Source organism: Ciconia boyciana, chromosome 5 (assembly GCF_034638445.1).
Source record: "Ciconia boyciana chromosome 5, ASM3463844v1, whole genome shotgun sequence".
NCBI lineage: Eukaryota > Metazoa > Chordata > Aves > Ciconiiformes > Ciconiidae > Ciconia > Ciconia boyciana.
The window spans coordinates 23,434,744-23,457,268 of NC_132938.1; the positions used below are offsets into that span (position 1 = coordinate 23,434,744).

The 22,525-nt window shown below is 35.1% G+C and overlaps 1 long non-coding RNA gene across 2 annotated transcripts in view; it reads left to right on the top strand.

Moving 5' to 3' along the window:
• Positions 1–15,359, top strand: part of LOC140652122 (uncharacterized) — a 28,002-nt gene extending 12,643 nt beyond the window's left edge. The window contains exon 3 of one of the 2 annotated variants that reach the window (XR_012042662.1): positions 15,127–15,359. This is a non-coding gene — a long non-coding RNA (uncharacterized lncRNA). Of the gene's footprint in view, positions 1–6,520; positions 6,825–15,126 lie in introns of those variants that run through there. The other variant, XR_012042661.1, reaches the window with a different exon arrangement.
• The last annotated feature ends 7,166 nt before the right edge of the window (positions 15,360–22,525 follow it).

A 22,525-nucleotide genomic window follows, 5' to 3' on the forward strand; every position in this document is an offset into this window, starting at 1 on the left:
TGCTGATAAAGGTTGAGTGCTCTGTGTTGGAGACCTATTGGTAAATGTGTCATACTTTATTGTGCAAGCAACCTAATTTTGTTATTTTAAATAATATTTGCAACCCATTTTTGTGTCAACTAAATAGCAGGATATAAAAGACTTTTTTTTTTTCTAACATTCCCATGGAGCTAGGGATGCATATAGGCACTGGTTTTACAAAAGCACTTAACTGAATTAAGAGCTTAACTCCTGCTGACTTTCAAAATACCACACATATTTATGATGCATTAGATTCTGATCTGGTGTGGCACATAGATCTCACATGTTTATTTTTAAGCAAGGAACATTCTTAACAAGTGCTTTTCTGAACCAGGATTATACACTCATTTGTTCCTGCAGCCACTTGTGGACAGAGAGAACAAAGAATGTTTTGCAATCCTATCTTCAAAAATATTTAAATGATTAAAAATGTTCTTATTTCTAGAAAACTTTAAAACCCACATAAACCAAGAATACTTAAAAATCAAAATAAAATATTTTATTTAAGTAGAAGAGTTTCCACTTAAATTTTATTCAATTTACTTTTTCATTAAAAGGAATGTTGCAGGTTTTTTTCACTTACATTTATTCAAACAATTTTCTACTTTTTTTTTAATAACTGCTAGAGACCAGAAAGTCAGCTATTCCCATGTATCTCTTACTTTTCAAGCAAACTACATTTACCATTTTTTTGTATTCAAAATACAAAATAATTTGCTCTCATCAAGAAAAGATGATCTTTTATTTTCATACTAACCATCCTGTTGTTCTCTTTAAGGACTCCTAAAGGGGTTTTAACTAAAGGAGTTTTGAAAATATTCCAAAGTACAATTAGTTGCCACACTAAGATTTAAAAAGGCCAGGATCCTTGGTATTTTGTAGGTGTTCATAAACTTAGGAGTTTTCTGTGTCCTGATAAAATCTGAGAAATTCCTTGTTATTTTGCTGCACTGATAAATCATTTTATGAAGCATTCTTATTACAAAATTCCTTAAAACTCTATAAAATACATCTACTGACATTTGCTATGTAACGATATGCCATCTTCAGTCTCATACATTCTCAGATTTGGGACTGAACTACTGAACAGCACTATAACAGTATTAAATTAAAATAGGGTGATCTTTGCCTATTTGATTCACTGTCTTTTCAATGTTTGCTTCTTAAAAGAGAAGATTAAAACAAAAGATTATACTTGCTGATTTTTCTTTATGGTAGAAGAATTAAGCATAACAAGTGGAAGGATTCAGACCATTATTATTTAAGAATAAAAGAAACACTTTTTTCTCTATGGTATTTTCGCAAGCCTCCCAGGAGCATAGCTACTGGAAGGACAAAGATTAGAGCTTATACAAAAAGCTGCTAAAAACTGAGGAACTATTTCTAATATGCACTTGGTTGCAAAATTTAATTCTTGTATATATGTTATTAATTAATGAGTTTGAGTTGTGGGTTTTTTTTTTTAACTTTCTGCTTCATAGGAAGAGAGTAGGCTTATTACAGGAGAAGCTCCTAAAATTTACATTATAGAATATCCCAAACTGATAGGCAAAGGTAAATAGCTGGGAAAAAGGTCATAAAGAATGGAGTGTCAGGAAGACGAATATGAGGAATAGACAGTAGAGTGTTGAATAGGATGGTAAAACTAAGGACTAGGGGTACACCCCTTAAAGACTATGGTAAAACTTGAACTATCCTACTTGTGGATGTAAACTTGAAAACTGATACGCAGCACTACAGGTAGAAATTGTACAAAGATTCATAGACCCTTGGAGCATATTACAAATAATTCTTTGGCCAATGACTATAACAGAGCTATCAGACTGTTTTGGACTATTGAGGATTGGGCTTAATTATATTTTTATTTTCCTTAAATGTTTTGTACACCCCTATGCGTTGTTTTTACTCCACATAAATGAATTACAGTGAAAGAGCTCACAAGCCAGGCCTGTACAAGAAAAGTGATTAAAGAAACTACAGGAAACTAAAATCAAATTCTTACCAGGGTAATGAGAGCTTTGGTACTGACAAAAATAAGGTACATGCAGTCCTACTTTTTTCAGAGTTGTGCAAAGAAATTTGGGACAAAATAATTAAAAGCATTTATGTGGAATTTGAATAAAACTGTATAAAATCAATCTCTCAGTAACTAGATTATCTCTTGCCTTTTATTCAATTTAATAACTAATTTTTAATGAATTCATTACTATTGTTTTTGACTCTCCCTTTGTAGTTTAAACAAATTTTGTTTGCATATTTTTTATGCAATTGGATGCATTCCATTACGTAATTTTTTTTAAAAAAAATCATTTTGTATTGCACCAGGTATTTTCTTTTCTTCTTCTTGTCATCTGTGTAATTATTAATGCTTTTCTCATTATATTACTGCATCATGCTTTTGTATTGTACAAAAAGCATATAACTGAGATTCAGTGAGGAAGAATGCAAAATTAGTTATTTATGAACCAAGCTGCTCTTCATTAAACCTTTGGATACAAAAAAAGGATCATTAATATAACAAAACAGAAGAAACGATTTCCACAATTTCTTTAAACTCAGACTTGTAATGTAGAGATGTAGAAGTAACAGATAAAGTTTTCCAAAAGAGTCTGGAATTCAACTCTCTTTCAGTCCATCCACTTCAAAGACATTTATGTTTTCAAATCATTTCAAGGTACTTTTCAATATTCTGGTTTGGATTTAATGTGAATGTCATTGAATTTCTTGAAAAGCCGTACCCTACACTGTTTACTGAAGAATCAAATCCTTAAAAAACTCTGAGTCTTGTCCCTACTTCTTTTTGCTTAACTAGGAAATGGATGCCATATAGCAGAACACTTGCATATAGACTATATGGCTGGTGTCCTGTCATGCAAAAAAAAAAAAAAAAGAAAAAAAAAAAAGAGGCATATTCACCAAGGGATCTTTTTTAAGATAAGTTTTTTTAAAACTATCTTTGAAAATACATCCCTGAAAATAAAAATATTTTGCAGTAAGGATTATACAATATTGTTTTTGAATAAGACTCAGACTGCAATAGATTTGAGATTCCTACAGCACCCTCCTGTTGTTATTATACTGCATGTAGGCAAATTAACCAAAACCAAATTAATTTAAATGTAAACTTCACATTGTAGCTGCTGAACATAGATAAGATCCTGTAGTAACCTTATTGAATTTCTTAGATTACTTAAGCATAACCAGAAGCTTTAAGTGTAGGGTCTCCATAAATGTTGACCTAGTTTAAGCATTCCCAGAAGCTTGTGAAGTTATCAGAGTGAAAATATACTGAGTAATCAGAAAAGGTCAAGGTCTTCTAAGAGACATACCGTTAAGAAGATATTCTGTGGCATTATGTTTTATATCTGGGTATGTTTAATTTCTAGAGATCATATGGGTACTAGAGGTCATACAAAGTCATGTGCAGCCATGGTAGACCACTGTCAACTTTCCAGGGCATTGAAATTACCCTGCAAATTTTACCTATTTACATAGGTAAAAAAATACATTACTGTGTGATCTCATATAGATGAGATCAGTATCCTTCAGAAAGGCATTTATGACAGGCCTCATGAATTCTACATTGTACCATCCTATTTCTGCAGAGGATGTAACATGAGGTTATCACCTCACCAATGTTATAGTTATTAGCTGATGATATTTATTAACAGTGGAGATTCTAAGATTTCCAAAAAACCTAACAATTTTACGTACCTGAAATACTTTCTATCCAGTTTTGTTGTAGCTTTATAAACCGCCTAGAGTAAAAATACTAGATTACCATGGATCACTGTGAGTATAGAGTAATCATCATGGTTTTTGGAAAGGATGTCCATCTGCCTATTTTGGAAGATTCTTTTAAAAACTTAGTCTCAACTACACAACATAATCATTTTACACCATTCCAAAGAAGCATATTGACCATATAATATGGGTTCTCATCTACTTCTAATTTATAATACTGGTGCACATAATCGGCACATGTGTTTCATCTACATCCCTAGCACAGTTTAAGAAAACCCCATAGTTCAAAACTGTGTCTTATCTCTGTTTTTCTTTATTTTTTACCCATGTTACACCATCATTTTCACAGCTCACAGAAGACCATACGGAAATTTGATTTCTAAAAAAAATACTTCAAGAAACATTAAAGAAAATCACTATTCTTGTGTTCTTTCTTCATTTTTACTATTTCTCCATTATAATGTCTTACGTTCTAAAGAAGCACCAAAACCTCTATAATTTAAATTGTAAATGTAGAGGTAATTGTCTAAAAATGAAGGCTTTTTTTTTAGTTCCTCATTAATCTCTTTTAATTATTCTTTATGGGTTTTTTGTTTGTTTGTTTGGATGCTCAAGCATTTTTTGTTGTTGTTACATTCCTCTGTAATGAGACTATATCACTGCAAATACTTGAAAAATTGTGTTTCACCAAAAGTAGTAGTTATCAGGCTTAAAGGGAAAGAAAGACTTTGGCTTATTTTTCTTTTGTTCTGTTACACTTCATTTATTTACTTACACTTGAGGATCTACATTCATAGATGACATCTGGGAAATAAATGATAGCTTAGTATCTGATTGGAAACCTTTGTAACAGAACTAGTTGGAACATTTTTGTTGGATTAATTTTTTATCGTACCTACTTTACCATGAAAGAGAAAATGATAACATCCATTCCTAACATCATATCAACAACTTTGGTTTGGAAAAAAAAAGTTTTCACACAGTGAAATAAAAAATCTGAAGTGACAATATTTTTAAACAAGACATTTATGTATTTAAATCTTACATAAATGTGTATGTGCCTCATCCCTTATCATCCCATGCTTGTGCTCCTCTATGCCACATACTTTGTCTCCACTTCTCAAGGTCCCTGCCATTGTATATTTCTCTACCTCCTTGTATTAGAGTTGTAAATATCTCATTCTGTACAGAATAACTGCTTGTTACTCTCTATAAAACTATGCTTGTACCACATAAAGATAAACACAAATAAAATAAATTAGCCATAAATACCTGGTGAAATAGATAAATTGTTGTCACAGTGAAACAAAGTGAAACAAATCTGCAAGGCAGTTCAAGTAAAGTTCAGACAGAGCAAGCCTGACAAGCCTCATTCCTGATGCCTTGCAAATTCAATACAAAGCTTATGGCCTGTTAATAGCCATGGCAATACTTATTATTGGGCTACATGGTCACAGCTTGTTGTGCTTGCAAACAGCTATCCATAGACTGTATATCCTCATGCTTATTCAAACCATGCTACAGCAAAAGCTGGTATGCTACTTTTATTTGGAACGACCATAAAGCACTACATTTTAATTCGGGTCTATTATTTTCATGAATTGCTGGATAAGCCAAATTTTCTTAATCTGTAAGCATGCATTATATATATATATATATATATATATTTATATATATATATATTTATAAAAATATATATATTTATATATATATATAAATTCATGTTTTTATATGATATTATTATCATTATTATCATACCTATCTATAGTTTATGCAGAGTGTTCTAACTGGGAGGGATATATGGAATTTAAGCAATGACAGCAAAATCTTTAAAAGAGGTCATTATATTTCTTACATCACGGAAAACTGGATATGAGGTATTAAACTTTAGCTTGTTATGGAACAAAAAAGAATTCAGGCCAAAAACACACCTTCAGTCCTTCACTAAACTTTTAAAGTACAAAAAGCCAACAGAAATGCAATGCTTCAAAAGAATTTCACCAAGCTCTGTAGCAGAAGGATGCTGCAGCAGAGGTTTATTTGCTGAGTATCTGGTGATCAGAGGTAAAAACCTGAACTTTTTTTAGCCACTGTAAAAGGATTTGTTCACTAGAATTCATATCTCTTGAGAACAGCTCAAAGCAGCTCAATATTCTTTGGCTGCCAGTTGCTGCTGATGGCCATTTTCTCTGTCAGAGTGGCTGTCACAAGGTGCCTTCAAGAAAGATTTATTTGGTAAAGAGGGCAGTTTGGTTTTTTTTAACACACAGGGATGTGGGATCTACTTTCTATTTCTTTGTCTCTTTCTTAGCTGAGCCTTTTCTCCCTCTGAACGCAGTTTGGATTAATATAACTGATTAATATTTCCTATCAAACTGTATTTTTTGTTAAACTCATGTAATGAAATGCACTACAAAGGAATGCATGTTGTACATTTGACACTAGTTTATATTTCATTTGATTTCTATTTATTTTAACACCTACTGAATATACAAACCTTCTCTGTTTTAGTTTAATAATGTAATTTTTAGTAGCTATGCTCTTGAAAGTCTCACTGTCAAAAAGTGGCCTTTGTGTCATGGACTGGCTGGTAACTTTTCTGAAGCTTAGTGCTAACTGAAAAATTAATTAATTTGTAATATCAAGCAAAAAATGGGGCCAGAATATCCACTAGAAGTATAGAAGCCCTCCAGCCCCCAAGCTTTGTCTTCCTCCATTACCATGCTTAGTTCAATGTATCTTTTCCTTATTTCAGGATGTCTGGAAGCCTTATTGGAGCATTTCTTCACTTAGGCTCTTTGATGTTCAGAAATCACAGACAAATATATACTGCAACCCACTTGATCTAGTCAACTAATTCTTTTCCATCTGCAAAAGTGATTATTATAATATAAAAGAGAAGTAATCGCCAACTGCTGATCACATTTGGATTTGGCTCGAAGCTCAAGGATTGTAGTGACTGTTAGCTAAAAAGGAAGGGTAAGGTGGACTCTTTCAATATCCCGATCGGAAAAAAAAAAAAAAGGAAATAATTCTTCCTAAAAGGCTAATGAGTTAAGTTATTTTTTGTGGATCACTTGCTTTTTGGAGCAAATGGTGGTGAGGGGGAGGCAAGTGCTATGGAAGTAGAAAATATATCTTGTTACATTACTATAATATAAATAACACTTTGAAGTTTATGTTATACAATTTAAATATATAATTGACATTGGTATTTAATAAATAGACATTTGAATTTAATACATAACTAGAAAGTAAAAAAATAGAAAGTAATTAACTTTTTAACTTTGTATTTCTTTTATTTTTAAAAAATTTCCAGGTAGCTGGACTGTACACGACACATGTATATGATAAATTATAACAGTGTTTCAATAACCAGAAAGTAAAACTTCTGAAAAGAGGAAGCCAAGCATAAGAAAAAATGAAAGGGAGACAGCTGGTTTTTTAAATGAAAAATTATAAGCATTCAGAAAGTAGACAAAAATACCACCATTGGAAGTGAAGTAAACAACATCCCTGGCATAAACCTTTATAAAATTATTTTAATGTAATATTCAGTTTCACCGATTCAAAATGTTTAATATATCATTAACTTCTTCTGTGAATCCTTATTGCTCTCTGTTCACAGCTTATTCTGGACTGTATTACTCTATATTATTTTTCAGTTTCAAGACTCTCTTTTATAGAAGACTATATAAAAGTAAATTACATTTTGTTTGTGAAATACTGAGAAGTCTTCTATTAACAGAGGTTACTACAGGATTAAACAATACATCTTAGTTATTTGTTATCTTGGACTTTAGGTCCACATACATTTTTTCAGTGTCCTAAATCTACCTGCCAGAACATACACAAGAACAGGAAATTACGTTTACAAGGTAATTCTTAAAATACAACCCTCTCAAGGAGAAAGTATAAATGAACAATATTTCATTTAATTAGATTAGACAAGGTCACCAAACTTAAACAGTATAACTCAGATGCTACATTGAACAACTGTTTAGATTTTTTTTTTTTTAATGGGATGCTTAAACTACAACAGTAAGTTTTTTATATATTTATATATAAACTGTTCATTGAATAGATATCTAACAAGAAAACCACAAAAAAGTATAAATAAACCATGGAAGCACTCATGGTCAGCATGGGATGTTTTATTCAAAGAGGATTATAGTTTGGAACTGGACTGTTAGCGAGCTTTGCATTTAACTGAAGACACTAAAATAAAAGTGCATGATATTGCCTGGATGTCACAAATTATCTAAATACTTAAGGTCAATTTGGAGATGTCTGAAGGATGGGAATGGGTTTAGGAACTCAAAAGATCTTTAGGAGCAATTGAAAACTGTTTGAGATATCTTTGAAAGTATGTATCTTTACCTATGACTTGTAAATATCCCTCTACTTTGCAGTATAATATCATTGTAGTGTGAATACAGCATCTCACTGTAAGGAAATACTTGGATTTAGACACCTAATACTGGATACCTATTCTGTCTTCCATAAGATGCCTGATTTCAGACCACACCTACAAGATCAGACAGTGAAACTGACTTATTGGGAAAGCAGACTTTTCTTATGAAAACAGGAGATGTAAAAATACTCAGTAGCAAAGGTATCACTTTATTGAGGTCATTCAAGTCTTTAGATCACTACCTTCCTTTGAAGAAGAACCACTGATCAAGGTCCATCACTTTGTGCAAAGGTGTACTAGCTATCAGGGTCCTAAGTCTATCCTACTCATTCTTGGTGAAGCTTCACAAGTTATTTAAGGACTAACTCAGAAAACCACAAACTGATAATCACAGAGTAACCTAGTCATTAGACGTTTGGAAGTTTCAATCTCAAGTCTTTGTTTCAAGAAGGCTTATTTATTATCATTAAATGCATAGTAATAAAAAATTTGAATATTTTTCAACTGGAAAGGCAGAAGATATCCACCCTAGAATACCGTTATGGAAGCCTGTGGAACAGTGTCATGGAAGCCAGTGCTTGAGACAGGCACCCTGCAGCCTGCCTGCACTGCAGACAGCTCTCTTAGATATTGCAGGAGCAGAGTAACAAGCCTGTGCCTCTACTCCTCCCCTCCAGAGTGCCCTGCTGCCTGTTGTTGAGACTTCTGTTTGCCATTTGCTTGGAATTTGGAGCACACCTATAAGACTAAGCACAATAAAGGAACAACTAATCTCTGGGGCTAGGTAAAAAGGTTAAATATACAGGGCACATTCCATACCCCTCTACTAGAAAGTGATAAATATATATTTGAAGATCTCAGTGTTAGATTGTTAGATGAAGAGACCTCAAGTAGTACTTAAATGTTTTATTTTCTTTGATAAAACAAAAAACATGCTTTCCCATTCTAGGTACAGTAGCATCTAAATCCTTTCAGAACTTGGGTTTCTGTGTACGTGAATGATTTGCACTGAAAATGTTCAGCACCATTACTATGTGCTTGTTTTGCATTTAATTTAACTTAGAAAAGAAAAAAACCCAAAACAACATAGTTGCTTGGAATCAGAAGCTGGTGCTTCTCACAGAAGTAGTCTTCAGAAATCCCTTCTTCTGCGTAAGTTAGTTGCCAGAATCCTGAAAATGAATTCCACTGGTGTGGAAAAGCTACATATCAGAATACATATAAACAACTTTGCTTTTGTGAAATCGTAAGTATGAACTAATTTTCCATCTTTCAGAGATAATGGGCACAAATGCTAGATGTTTTCCAGTAGTTAAGTAGCTATATGTCTTTTTCTGTGCATTTTATTGGTTCTTCTTGTGACATCATTAGTTCATGTAATTCTTCCTTCTTCCACTTATTTTTAACTAGTTCCTTCCCTTTGTACACCTCCAATTTCTACAGAATTTTAAATCTTTAAATCCATATCCAGATGGCAAGCAGAGTATCAGAAAAAAAAAAAAAATCAAATAACATCCTTTCAGGAAGTCAATGTATAATGTATATAATTCAATGTAATAATTTTTAGCAGATTTTTCCAGATGAAAAGATGAGCACTTACGATTAATGAAAGTTTGAAAACACCTTGTGTGTTATTATTTTTTTAATCACTAAGATATAGAATAGTTTATTTCCTCCTTTTGTATCAAGAAAAACACAGCATAAGAAAAAATAGAGAATATAACCAGAAAAGGATAGTGCTATGTGTGCTGTTGCTAGCCTGCTGCATCTAATCACAAAATGGCAACTGACAATGAAATAAGGAAGGAAATTCCTACTTAAAAGCATCATGCAAAAAGCATGAAAGCAACACCCTGCAACAGTCAGTGTTTTAACGCTGACTCAATACTGTGAGTACGTACCTGTTCCTCAGTATCTGTCCTTTAAAATTGTATACTTTTGTAGCAGAAAAAATGGTTACCAAGTTTATGATTATTATTTAATTATTAAATAGAGAAATAAAACAACAATTTCAATAAATGTTTCAAACATAAATGCGCTGTTTTGTTTTGGAAATGAATACAGTTCTGTTCCATTGTTTCTACTTAAAAAGAGAATAATTAGACTAGTTTCGTCTCATCTATGCTCACCAGCACAATCTACTTTCTTTAGAGATTTAATAAAGTCTTGTTCAGATTTCATTAATCTGCATATCCTGTAATTTGTGCCCAACAAAAAAAATATGTTTCTCAATTAAGATCTGTAGGGAGAAAGAAAAAAAAAAAAGGAGGAAGCATCATCCAAAATGTAAATACCCCCAAATACTTTCAATGAAGCTGTGCATCATATAAATGACTAGTAGATATTTTGTAATTAATTATTCTTGCTATTTTTCTTGTTCATTTGCCTTGATACCAATCAAACTACAATTGCAAGTCCATGAGAGTTTTACCATTTATTTCACTCAGTGTCTCATAACAAACCTCAGTCATTTACTGAGGGTCTCCAAGTCATTAATGTGAATTAGTGAAGTTCTTCTCTATTGCAACAGAAGTAATGAGCTTATGCCTCAGAGTATTTACAGTTTACTGAACAACTCTTCCTTTTTGTACCTTGCGTATTAAACAACATTTCCCTCTTGGAATGGTCTTTATTTTATCCATTGAACGTAATAATGAAAAACATATAATTATGTCTAGCCACCTGAATTATTGGATAAGAATTGAATTTTAATTAATTACAATAGGACTGGTCAATTCCCTTTCCTGGGGATGGTGAGAAAATGAATCATCCTAAAACTAAGAAAATGTTCCATGACTGCCTTCTAGCATAACCTCAGTGTCTTGACTAAATTTCAGTTTGAATGTCACTTCTATCTGCTTAAATACCCTCTGCAATTTCATTGAAATTTAGTACTCTTATTTACTTCCTTTCTTAATGTATTTTATAACATCGCTTTGCATGATTAAGCTGCTTCTGCAAATTATTTCAAGGGCGGCCTTATTTCAGTGGGGACAGAAAAGGATTTTATGAATTTTTGCTCATATTTTTCTTTCAGTTTTCCAGAATGAATATATAATATGCAACATATCTAATGTAAAAAAAAATATATTTTCTATGGGAAGAATTTTCAATAGCTCTGATGCTCCTTTTTGATTTGTGAGTCAGGTGGATTTATTTCTTTGTCATAAGCTCTAAAAAACTATAGATTACCCTCCAATATTTTGATCTTTATGCTGGTGACAGCACTGCCTATGAATTTTATAAATACATTTAAAAGTTGCATATCATGTTCTATGGCATTCTTTACACTCAATTGTAGTAGACTACAAGTAGATACTACTAAGGATTGCATATTTACAATAATATATTAAAATTATTATTATATTAATCATAAATTGAGATCTATAATTAGTTTTACAAAACTTTAAATAAATGTATATTGTGCTGTGGACCTAGGATGATATTCAAGCCTAAAATAGATTTGTATATCCTCTGTGTGAATGCGAGTCCAAATTCATAGCTTTTAATTATCATATCAAAGGAGAAAATTCAGGTTCACACTACCTATGAGTCTGGACTCTTGCATGCACCTGTGCTGTCAACAGTATAGGCCAGGCTACCATGAGTTTCTTTTTTATTGCTCTGTCCTCATGCCATAAGGTCCTTTCTAGAAGGGAACCTGACACAATATGAAGGTATAATTTTTAGATAACTGAGGGGTTGAGTTGCCATTACAAAACAGAGGAAACACAATGCTGAGTTAGGTTTCCACATCCCACTCTTGGTTTTGGGTGTATGTAGAGTTCTGCTTGGTTCTGTCACTAACAGCCTCTCTGATTTTTCTCAGCACATCCCAGTATCACTGTAGCTACTGGACATGTTGATCTGGGTATGTACAAGTGCAATTTCTAAAATTCCTGGTGCCTCTGAGGGGCTAAAATATGAACCCTAGTATTTGAAAGAGCTGATTAATGAGGTGTTAAGAGGATTCCCCTACCCCTCCTTGTTTTGTTTGTTGTTTGTTTTTTTTTAAAACCTGGATGTGACCGTATCCTGGATGTCAGTGTCTAAGTGCAAGAAGTGCCTAATTAATTTTAATTACTGACTCTGGTATATAAAATGAGCAGGATATGAATGAAAGATGAGAGGGGAGAGTCACATAACACTTGAAAGGGAAACAGGACTCACAGCACTTTCCAACTTGATTCTGTGCCTCTGCAGAACAAGAGCTTGGTCAATGAAAGACTAATGGTCGTATACTGCTTCAGAGTCTTCATGTTTGTGAGAGAGAATCATGATCTCACTACAGAAGTTTCTCCTTGTCACAGCTTCCTTTAGAAAGAAAAACTTAAAAAAATGGTGCTAATCCTGTTACCAGTAAAGAAGGAAAAAATATTAGAAAGAATTATATTTGGTTTATGTAAAAGGCAGAAAAGACAGAGACGGTAAGAAAACAACATAGAATTGGGAAAATCAGCAGGTAAGACGTGAAAATATCACTATCTTTTTCGTTATAAGCAATTTAGAATACAAATATTAAAAAAAGAGGTCTTTACTAACCCTATGTGGGAAAGCTTCTGTCATCCTTTAACTGAACGTCTTGAATTAGATAACAAGCATCTTAGAACCCTGCAAAATATACCTGAACCTTTAGTAATAATCTAAACAGTACCTTACAAATAACTTTTTCTTATTCTCGATCCCATAAAACAGAATTTAAAACATTCAGTAACACTGTATATAAAGCTGAATTTTGTGCCCAAACTGTGATTCAAGTTAAGAAATTAATTGGCTGTTAAAACACTGAGTTAGGTTGTATCTTTGCAAATGCTAAAATAAGTAATAGGAATTCTCAAGGTTATCCATTACTGCCATAAGTTTTGCTTTTAAGTGTAGCTATCAAGCCACTCCTTCTTGTAGAGTGTCATCTAAGGAAAACTGAGCAAGTACTCTTATTCATTTTATGAAGTGACAGGATGACTAGGTGAACAAAACATTTAACATCATCAAAAGCAATCACTTACTTCCACAACGTAAAAATACCATCTTCTTCAGGACTATAGATACATTCTTCTGCTGCTTAAGTGCACCACAACATTTTTTCCTTGTTTCTGAACCAATATGGACACGTTAGTAAGCCAAGGGTTTAAGCTGTAAACCACCATGTTTGTTAATTGACTGACAAATGTTAGTGGAGCCAAATAATTTTCCAGTGGCATGTGAAACATTAGAGTTTGCTTAAAGTTTGCGTATGTACATCTCCACATTGTCTAGCAGTAGAGTTTAGATGAAAAGGGAGAGGCTGAAAAGAAAATGAAATGGAAACTAGGTAGTTTAGTCCTTGTTATCTTCTTCATGGATTGTGAGTGCATTTTATAAAACTGTAGGAATATAACTAGGAAAACCCCAAAAGTTTGCAAGAAAAAGATTAATCTCTCTCACATTTAACACCTTTGTTTTCAATTTTTTTTCCCGATATGACATTCAAAATCAAGCTTTCTAACTTTATAGTGCTTTACAGTACTCAGATAATTAAAAAAAATGTAATCCTAAAAGTGAAGAGAAAATCATAAAAACTTTATATTTTGCAAGTTTATTTGTCTGACTATATTATGTATTTATATTAAGAACTATGGTGTTAGTCTTCATCATCTTCATATTTTATCCCTGCTTGGAAGCACTGATATGAAAACTACAGATGGTCAATATTTCACCCTTCAAATATTACTGATGATGACCAAAATAGAATGACATTTTATGACTCATTGAGATACGGATAAAAAAGCCAGGTATGTGGCAGGTATAAATATGCTTTGAGTTGAACTTGAATGCAGACTGCCCCTCTCCTCCCCCCCGCCCCCCCATTTTGGAAAGTAGAGTATTTGGAAAAAGAATATTCATTTGTGTTATAGAATTTTAATATTCCTGCTCAAAGAGTCTCTTCCAAATTAGAAAACCAATTTCCACTCTCAGTACCCTATCCAGATCCTATTTCTTACCATAATCATGGAGGTCTTCTAGCATCTTCTCCACTTCTATATGACTAGTTCACTGTCACTAGTAGCGCTAATGAAAGTATTTTTCCTTGTAACCTTGGCAACCTTGGTAGGTACCTTGTAAACAGTAGACTTTCTAGGAAATACTTTGTTTTTATAAAGCACTAACAATCTATACAAGACAAGCATTTAATCTAGACAAGTGTTTAAAATACAGCATTCTAAATGGTTCTGTCTTGTGCCTCAGCTTGTCATAAAATTTGCCTGTGATACATGAAGTTTTGCAGACACATTCTCACACAGAACTGTACTTTTGGAAACAGATAAAACTACAAAAGCAGGTAGAGCTACATTAAAGTATAAGTGGGCCATCCATAAGGGCATAAAGAATCATTAAGGAATTATTCCTTGAAAAAACGGTGTGCAGGGCTCATGAATTGAACACAGCACGGATTCACTTTTGTTCTACAGAATGGATTGCTATGAAGTTTGACGCTCCTAAAAAAGGGATGTGTTAGTACTGAAGTCATCCATAAACACCATAATAGCTCTTTCTCCGATCTGAAAGAGTCTGCAAACCTTCCAGCTGAATGTAATGACAAACCCATTGACAAGATGACATTCATTTGAGCAGCAGGCAGCAATAGATGGATAGATAAGTCAGACAGATTCCTTCAGCTGACACAGGCTAAATATGCAGTCGTAATCAGTATTTCAGAACAGGATCTCTAATTTGACACTGATGCAGAGAGGTTTCTATGCAGCTTTCTAAAAATGGACTTTGTTGTCACATTCGCGTGTGTGTGTAAAACATGCTGTCACTCGCACAACCTCTCGTCCTGACTCTTGATGGAGCTCCACTTATTTTCAAGGCATTTACGAACAGAAGAGAGAATGCAAAAACCACACTTGCAGATTTGTCCTGAAGTGAAGTGTCAAATTCAATGTGTGTTGAACTGTCTTTTTCAGGAGCATGAATAAGACAACGCAACCAGCACAAGAAACTCTGGCCTTTCTGATGCTGGGTATGAAAAGCAAGAATCTTTTGCTACAGGCTTTTTGTTACCTTGTTCTCACTGAAGTTCAGAGCAGGGTTTTGGAGGTAAGAGGGGGAGGAAACTTTACTCTTGTCAGAGTGGTGGGTTGTCCATGGCAGGTGCCCACCAAGCTGCTCTATCACTCCCCCTCCTCAGCTGGACAGGGTAGAGAAAATATCATGAAAGGCTCGTGGGTCGAGATAAATACAGGGAGAGATCCCTCATCAATTAATGTCACGGGCAAACCAGAGTCGACTTGAGGAAATTAGTTTAATTTATTACCAATCAAATCAGGGTAGGATAACGAGAAATAAACCCAAATCTTAAAACACCTTCCCCCCACTCCTCCCTTCTTCCTGGGCTTAACTTTACTCCTGAATTCTCTACCTCCTCCCCCCAGGAGGCACAGGGGGACGGGGAATGGGGGTTGTGGTCAGCTCATCACATGTTTCTGTTGCTTCTTCCTCCTTAGGGGGAGGACTCCTCATGCTCTTCCCCTGCTCCAGTGTCCCTCCTATGTGCTGCAGTTCTTCCTGAACTGCTCCAGCGTGGGTCCCTTCCACAGGGTGCAGTACTTCCGGAACAGACTGCTCCAGCGTGGGTCCCCCACAGGGTCACAAGTCCTGCCAGAAAACCTGCTTCAGCATGGGCTCCTCTCTCTCCACGGGTCCACAGGTCCTGCCAGGAGCCTGCTCCAGCGCCGGCTCCCCACGGGGTCACAGCCTCCTTCGGGCATCCACCTGCTCTGGCGTGGGATCCTCTACGGGCTGCAGGTGGATATCTGCTCCACCATTAACCTCCATGGGCTGCAGGGGGACAGCCTGCCTCAACATGGTCTCCACCACAGGCTGCAGGGGAACTTGCTCTGGCACCTGGAGCACCTCCTCCCCTTCCTTCTTCACTGACCTTGGTGTCTGCAGAGTTGTTTCTCTCACATATTCTCACTCTTCTCTCTCTGGCTGAAATTGCTGGTTCCCCCCCAACCACCACCTTCTGTTATCACAGAAGCGCTACCACTGTCGCTGATGGGCTCAGCCTTGGCCAGCGGCAGGTCTCTCTTGGAGCCAGCTGGTACTGGCTCTGTCGGGCATAGAGGAAGCTTCTAGCAGCTTCTCACAGAAGCCACCCCTCTAGCATCCCCACTACTAAAACCTTGCCACGCAAACCCAATACAGTCAGCCTAAACAACCTATGAGCATTTATAATGGTGGTGTATTCCACATTTTTCTTTATAGAAAAACAGCTACAGTAGTCAAATGTTTTTGCCTGAGTTGCTAACATTTTGATGACTTTTAGTAACAGACAATTTGATGGAGAGCAACTGTTTAAATATGAAGCATAAGTATTTCTTAAAACCAACAAGGAATAGTAAAATTAGACATTACTATATTAGAAATTAAAATCAGCATATATAGTAGTTTTTAAAAGATTTCCTTAGATAGTATTTTCAATTATTTAGTGTTCCTATGGATGTACTAACAAGAGTTTTAAAGCTCCAGCATTCAGTCTAACAAAGAATTGGATACAAATGTTGCTAGGCAGTTATAGAAAAATTGTGGAATCTGTGATCTGAGCAACTGCATCAAAAATTGATTCTAGCAGTGATACTTAATAGAAATGTATCCTATTATTCATAAGTTCAATTAAACAACATTAATTTAGGATATTAAATTCTTAGAACTGTTCACAAATAACATTAGTTTCAGTCTCGGGATTAAATCTGACACATGCCGAGTATCATAGCAGAAAACAGCATTTTTCATATACAGGAGTGCCTCAACCCCAACTTGTCTGAAAGTTTGTGCTCGAGAATGAATTGTAGCTAAATGGGAGACCACTTAAGAATTCCAGGTATTGCAGTAATTTGCCTGTGAGCATCCAGTGACAAATGAAGACATCATAAGAAAAAACAGTCAGAAAACCCAAGAATTTCTGAAGAGAGAAAAACAATGAAAATGATCAAGCAAATTCTGTTTGCAAAGGTATTTGATTTTATGATAACATTTTGATTTTCAAAATAAAAATAAATAAAAAGTGTGTGAAAACATTTTTATTGCTAACGTCATGATAAAGAACAAATGTAAAGCATAAAGTTGTCACTTGTGACTATACATTTTCAAGAAATCTCAAAGCATTATTAATGGAAGGCCAAACTTGATACTTTTTAAATGAACTATTTTTATTGGAGGCAAAATCCAGTGGACAACCTGTAGCTACAGTAATAGCACATAGCCTCTTCCTGTCCTCTCATTGCTAGAGAACAAAGCAGACACATCGTCACATCTATATTTTTCAGGTGCAAACATATGCTAGAATGAATAGTATTTCATGCGCATGCTAAATAAGATAACACTATCCAGTAGTCTGTCAGTTATAGTTTAGTGATATATAGCTTAACAGTTTTATGTGCAAAGGTGCTACATTTTTTAAAAGGCTAAATATGTAAGCAGGTGTAGTGAAACTCTGTTGTTGAAACAAAGATATGACTAGGTATTCTCTGAAGACCCCAGCCAGGAAGAGTTTTGGGGTTCTGCTGACAAGCTTTTCTTAAAGTGAGGACATCAGAACCACTCAGATTATTTTAAGCTCTAAACAATTAAGCAAAAACTAGAACAAAAAGCTTTAAAACTGAGAAACACAAAACTGTGGGTGAGAGAGGGAACGTAATATTAAATAAATTTGTACACGAACCTGCCCTCTGGGTCCTTATTCACCAAGTCCTGTTCACTGGTACTGTCCTCAATTCAACAACCTTTTGTATCCTCCCAGACTGTAATAAACTTTATGCAGCTCCTTGGCATTCCTGGAAAAAGTGTCTTTCTTCTGTTACTCTGCAGGTATGTGCACTTGTATGCTTTCTTGCTGTATTTGTCCCCTTTCTACCTGCCTGAACACTACACTCCTGAAGGCACCCTCACTTAAGCATTCTAATTTGCTTTTTCTAAGAAATTATATTCCCTCTATTCCTAAGGGTCCAAGAAAAACACAAAACCATATATATTTTTTAAACCCATTCAGAACGATGAAATAGTAAATATATTAATCTGATTGGTGGAAAATGTGATAGAAACCCCTCAGAGAAGATGATTTGTATGTTAAGGTGTGAGAGACTGAAAGAGTTAATGTCTCAAACATTGTGGCGAGGTGAGGAACAATTTGCATGGCAAAATTGCGGTGAGCAATTTTCGGTGAGCACGGGGTGGGGGAGAGCGAGATCGGGACGTGCAGAGCGTGTCGGCGGATGCGCAGTTCCGGGTTCTGACGGACCTTGCCATATATGGCCAGACATCACACAGGCTTTCTCTCACGAAGGGGCTTGTGACCACCCGAGAGCCGTCTCGTGACCGCGACCACCCCCCTCCTCCAATGCCTGCACAGAAGATTGAGAACTTTCTAGAACAAGAACCATGTAAGTCCTCAAGGGGGCGTAACCAGAGGCGGAGATTAGAGTATAAAAGACACGCCCCCAGGGAACTGCCCATTATTGGAGGATTGTCATACCTGTCATTGTGGGATCCAAGTGTGGTGATACCTTTCCTTTCCTTTCTCTATCCTCTGCTCTTCTTTCCTTTTCACGCTTCTCTCTTCCTTCACTCTTCCACCATATATTCAGGTATATGAATTTTGGATAAATTGTAATGAATTGCCAGGAAAATAGCTTCATGCCAAATCTCCTCTGTTCGTTCATTGGGCTTGCCAGTTCGTTAAGTTTGTCCATGTGTTGAATTCACCAGTTAATGAAGTTGCTAGTCAGACTGTTCCTCTGAGTCATTGCTATGACTCTACTGGCCCTGTGGCTCTTTCGAGCAGAGATTGGCCTTTGTCGGTACACAAACCGTCGGGGAATGAAAAAGATCCACCCATCTCGCAACCCATCGAGTGGGACAGGACATAAGGAAACCAAAGGCACAGAGAAACATACTCTAAGTCACTGTATTTGAGAACGTGTTATTCCCTTTGCATCAGGGTCATGAACTGAAAATGGAAATACTCATTTATAGTGAAGTTTACAAATATATTAAAAATACTAATGAAGCTCTATATAAAAATACATCTTTAAATACTTTCCAGTACACTTGGTATTTGATTTTTTCTAATTGAAAGATGTTCTGAACTTCGGTCCAGATTCATTAGTAAGTGCAACTGCTTTGAGTTACCTTGTTTCTGCAAAGCAACTGTAGTTTTTCAATGATTCAGAAATGTATCAGAGTTTTTTTCCTGAGATTCCTGACATAGAATTACTGCCTCTTCAGTTTTTATTACGTGAACTATATTTTTTTAAAGTGAAACTTTTCAACCCAGTTCTGGAGTCTGAATTCAATATCACTTGTGTTCTCAAAGCAGGATCTCAGCTGAAACAATAGAAGCCCACTTCATCCACCCCCACAATGGTTCAGACTAGCATCTGAGAATCTGAAGTTGCAATTGAAAGAGACTCACAAGTATTTATAAAAATAGTCTCTGTTAACAGTGATAAATTGCAGTAGCAATTACAGCATGTTTATGGATAACAATGCAGTTGCTCTAGCAATTTTTAAGTTACCACAAACTATATCAACTCCATACTTTCGGCTTTTTTTGTAAGAAGCTTTTGTAAGTTTAGAAAAACAAGAAGTGGTGATGCTCTTTATGGAGTTAGTAACCTAAATGTGCTTTTTGTACTTACCTGTGGATTTCAGCAGTGAAAAGAACAAGTGAATGTTATGCAACAATATAGGTGTGCAAAGAAAGAACACTAGAAGGAACTTTTATTTTGAGAATATCTTTAGCTGAAGAAAGGCTTGTTCTTTTAACATGGAATGGCAGATACTTGAAACAGAAATTAGAAGGCTAATACTCTTAAAGTGGGGTGGAATTCCCATTACCTGACTGAACACCTCTGTATCTTCTTCTGTAACTGGGTGTAGTTAAATAGAATCATAAGAATAGAATAGAACTGGCCAGATAATAAAAAGTTGCTGTGTGCTACTGATTGGTACCAATGTAATTTGTACTTCTGAATAGCTCTCTTAGTGACTTAAAAACCCAGGAAAAATGAAGAGGACATTAACTTAGGTAATTTCCTTGAATTTTAGGTACCCTTGTGGGTCTGATCTGATAGATGCAATCAGATTCTCTCTGGAACAAATAAGCATCAAATTTATGAACAGTACTTGTCAACGTCCTGTATAAACAATGATTAATAACTGACAAATATAGTATGTCTGTCATCGGTTCATTGTTTTATAGTGGATTTTTTCTGTAATGCTTTTGCCTTAAATAAAATGTACTATTATTTCTGAAAGCTGTTTGGGCACTGGTTAAATTCCCTCATTTTTCCTGAGATAAGTGGAAGTCCAGGTGTTAAACTGAAGTCACACTTGCTGAAATAATCATGATAAATTATGAGGGGATTATACATCTAAAATGCTGCTCTGAAGAGCAGCTCTCAAGTTACTGCCTCAAGAAAAATGAGGGCTGGAGGCTTAAGACCTAAGGGCATTCTCCAGAGAAGGTCACAGTTTGTCAGTGATGCAGTTAACCCTGTTAAGCTAACAGGTAGGAAAAGAAATCCTTCTGTTGCTCTTGAAGATAACAATTTTATGTGACATGCAGTACCTTCTTTAAAACCAAATTGATTGACATCATTAATGAAATTTTTAGTGTCTAATTGTTTATTAATGAAGTCCTGAATTTAGATTGAATTATTTTTTTCAAGAATTAATATATATTTTATTCTGTCATTTCTGGATCACCTTTCTAATGTGCCAGAATTTAGCAAATGTTATGTTGTAGTCTGAATTTTTCCCCAAAAAATTATTTAAAATTAGATTCCCAGCTGTTCCTTTACTATACTCAGTGCACCTGAGTATCCATATCTAGTAACCTGAAAAACTTGAATTTAGAAGAGACTTGTTCTACAGCTCTTTTATAGATGGCATAGGCAGCATTCTAAGTTCTTAATGTATCCTCTTGCTTTAGTCCAGTCTCAGCATAAAAAATGATATTTTTTTCCCTATTAATATCAATATCTGGTTCTTGTTTTGCGATTTTAAAATTATCTTTTATTAGTTATTTTTAGCTTTTTAAGTTATTGACGGATCAGTGCCTTCTTCAGTCTTCGTCAGCCATGTACATTTTTTTTTTAAATTCTGATCTTTTTGCACTTGTCTTGCATTTGTACATGTCTAAGAGTTGACAAGTTTTAGTCTGTACTGTTAAAGCACTTGTTTATCATGCATTCCGAACCACCTAAAAACCACTGTACTAGTGCTGAAGCTTCGGAAAGTTTATTTTCTTCATCATTTGCATGGGAAATATGCACAAGGATCTCAAAATAAAAGCTGGTTCACCAACAGATCTCAAAATACTGTTGTTAATGAACCGTATTTATCAGAAAGCTAGTACTAGAAATATTCCAAAGAACCATTTTTAACTGGTCTATTGATTAAAATACCAAAATCCAAGGCTGATTTAAAATCTAATAAACTTTGGTGGGATTCTTAATAATGAATAGGAAAGGTTATTGCTATAGAAGATCAGCTGCATTGGCTGATGAGGTTGTAACAGTACAATAAAATATACCACTGCCAAACTAAACCAAAATCATAGATTATGTCTGCATTTGACAGACCTATGTCTTGAAAAAGAATGATAACAGATGAGGATTTAGGAATCACAACGAAATCTCTTCATTGTGTATTGTCAATATAAAAACTAAGGGAAAGGATAGATGGAGATGCTAAGGAAGGGAACAGAGAAAGCTGTAGTGGTCTTCACATATATTTTTCTATACAGGTAACAGCTTCAGGAGATCAAAGTCTTCCAGCCACTCTTGGTGTTCACATTTGGAAGATGTAAAGACATGTAAGATGTGGAAAAGACAGCTAAAAGCATTTTAGCAGCTTAAAACACTTTAGCCTTAGCTGGGGCTTGATATACCATCTTATTGAAGAGAAAGTTGAGGAAATTTGGTCTCTCTGTGTAGGTACAAACACATAGAAAATGGTAATGGGAGGCTTGTCAGCCCTTTTGACTCTGGTGTGAAAGGATGCAAGGATCAAAAGTCTGTTTCCCAGCTTTGACGGTAATCCACCAGTGCAATAATATGGCAGGTGATACAATTACCAGTGTTCAAAGTCTTTTAAAAAGAATTAGCTAACATTTCAAAGGATGTTCTCTAATACTGCTCTGTGAATAGTTCAGCAGCATTTTTGCATAGCGGTCATTTCTGGCATTGGAAGTTGGGAGCTTTTGGAATCAGCATCTTCATTCCCTTTTTGCATGCCTCAATGAACAGAATCGGCTGTGTGGGCTACATGCTTATAACAGTTGCAGCTCTCAGTTAAAAG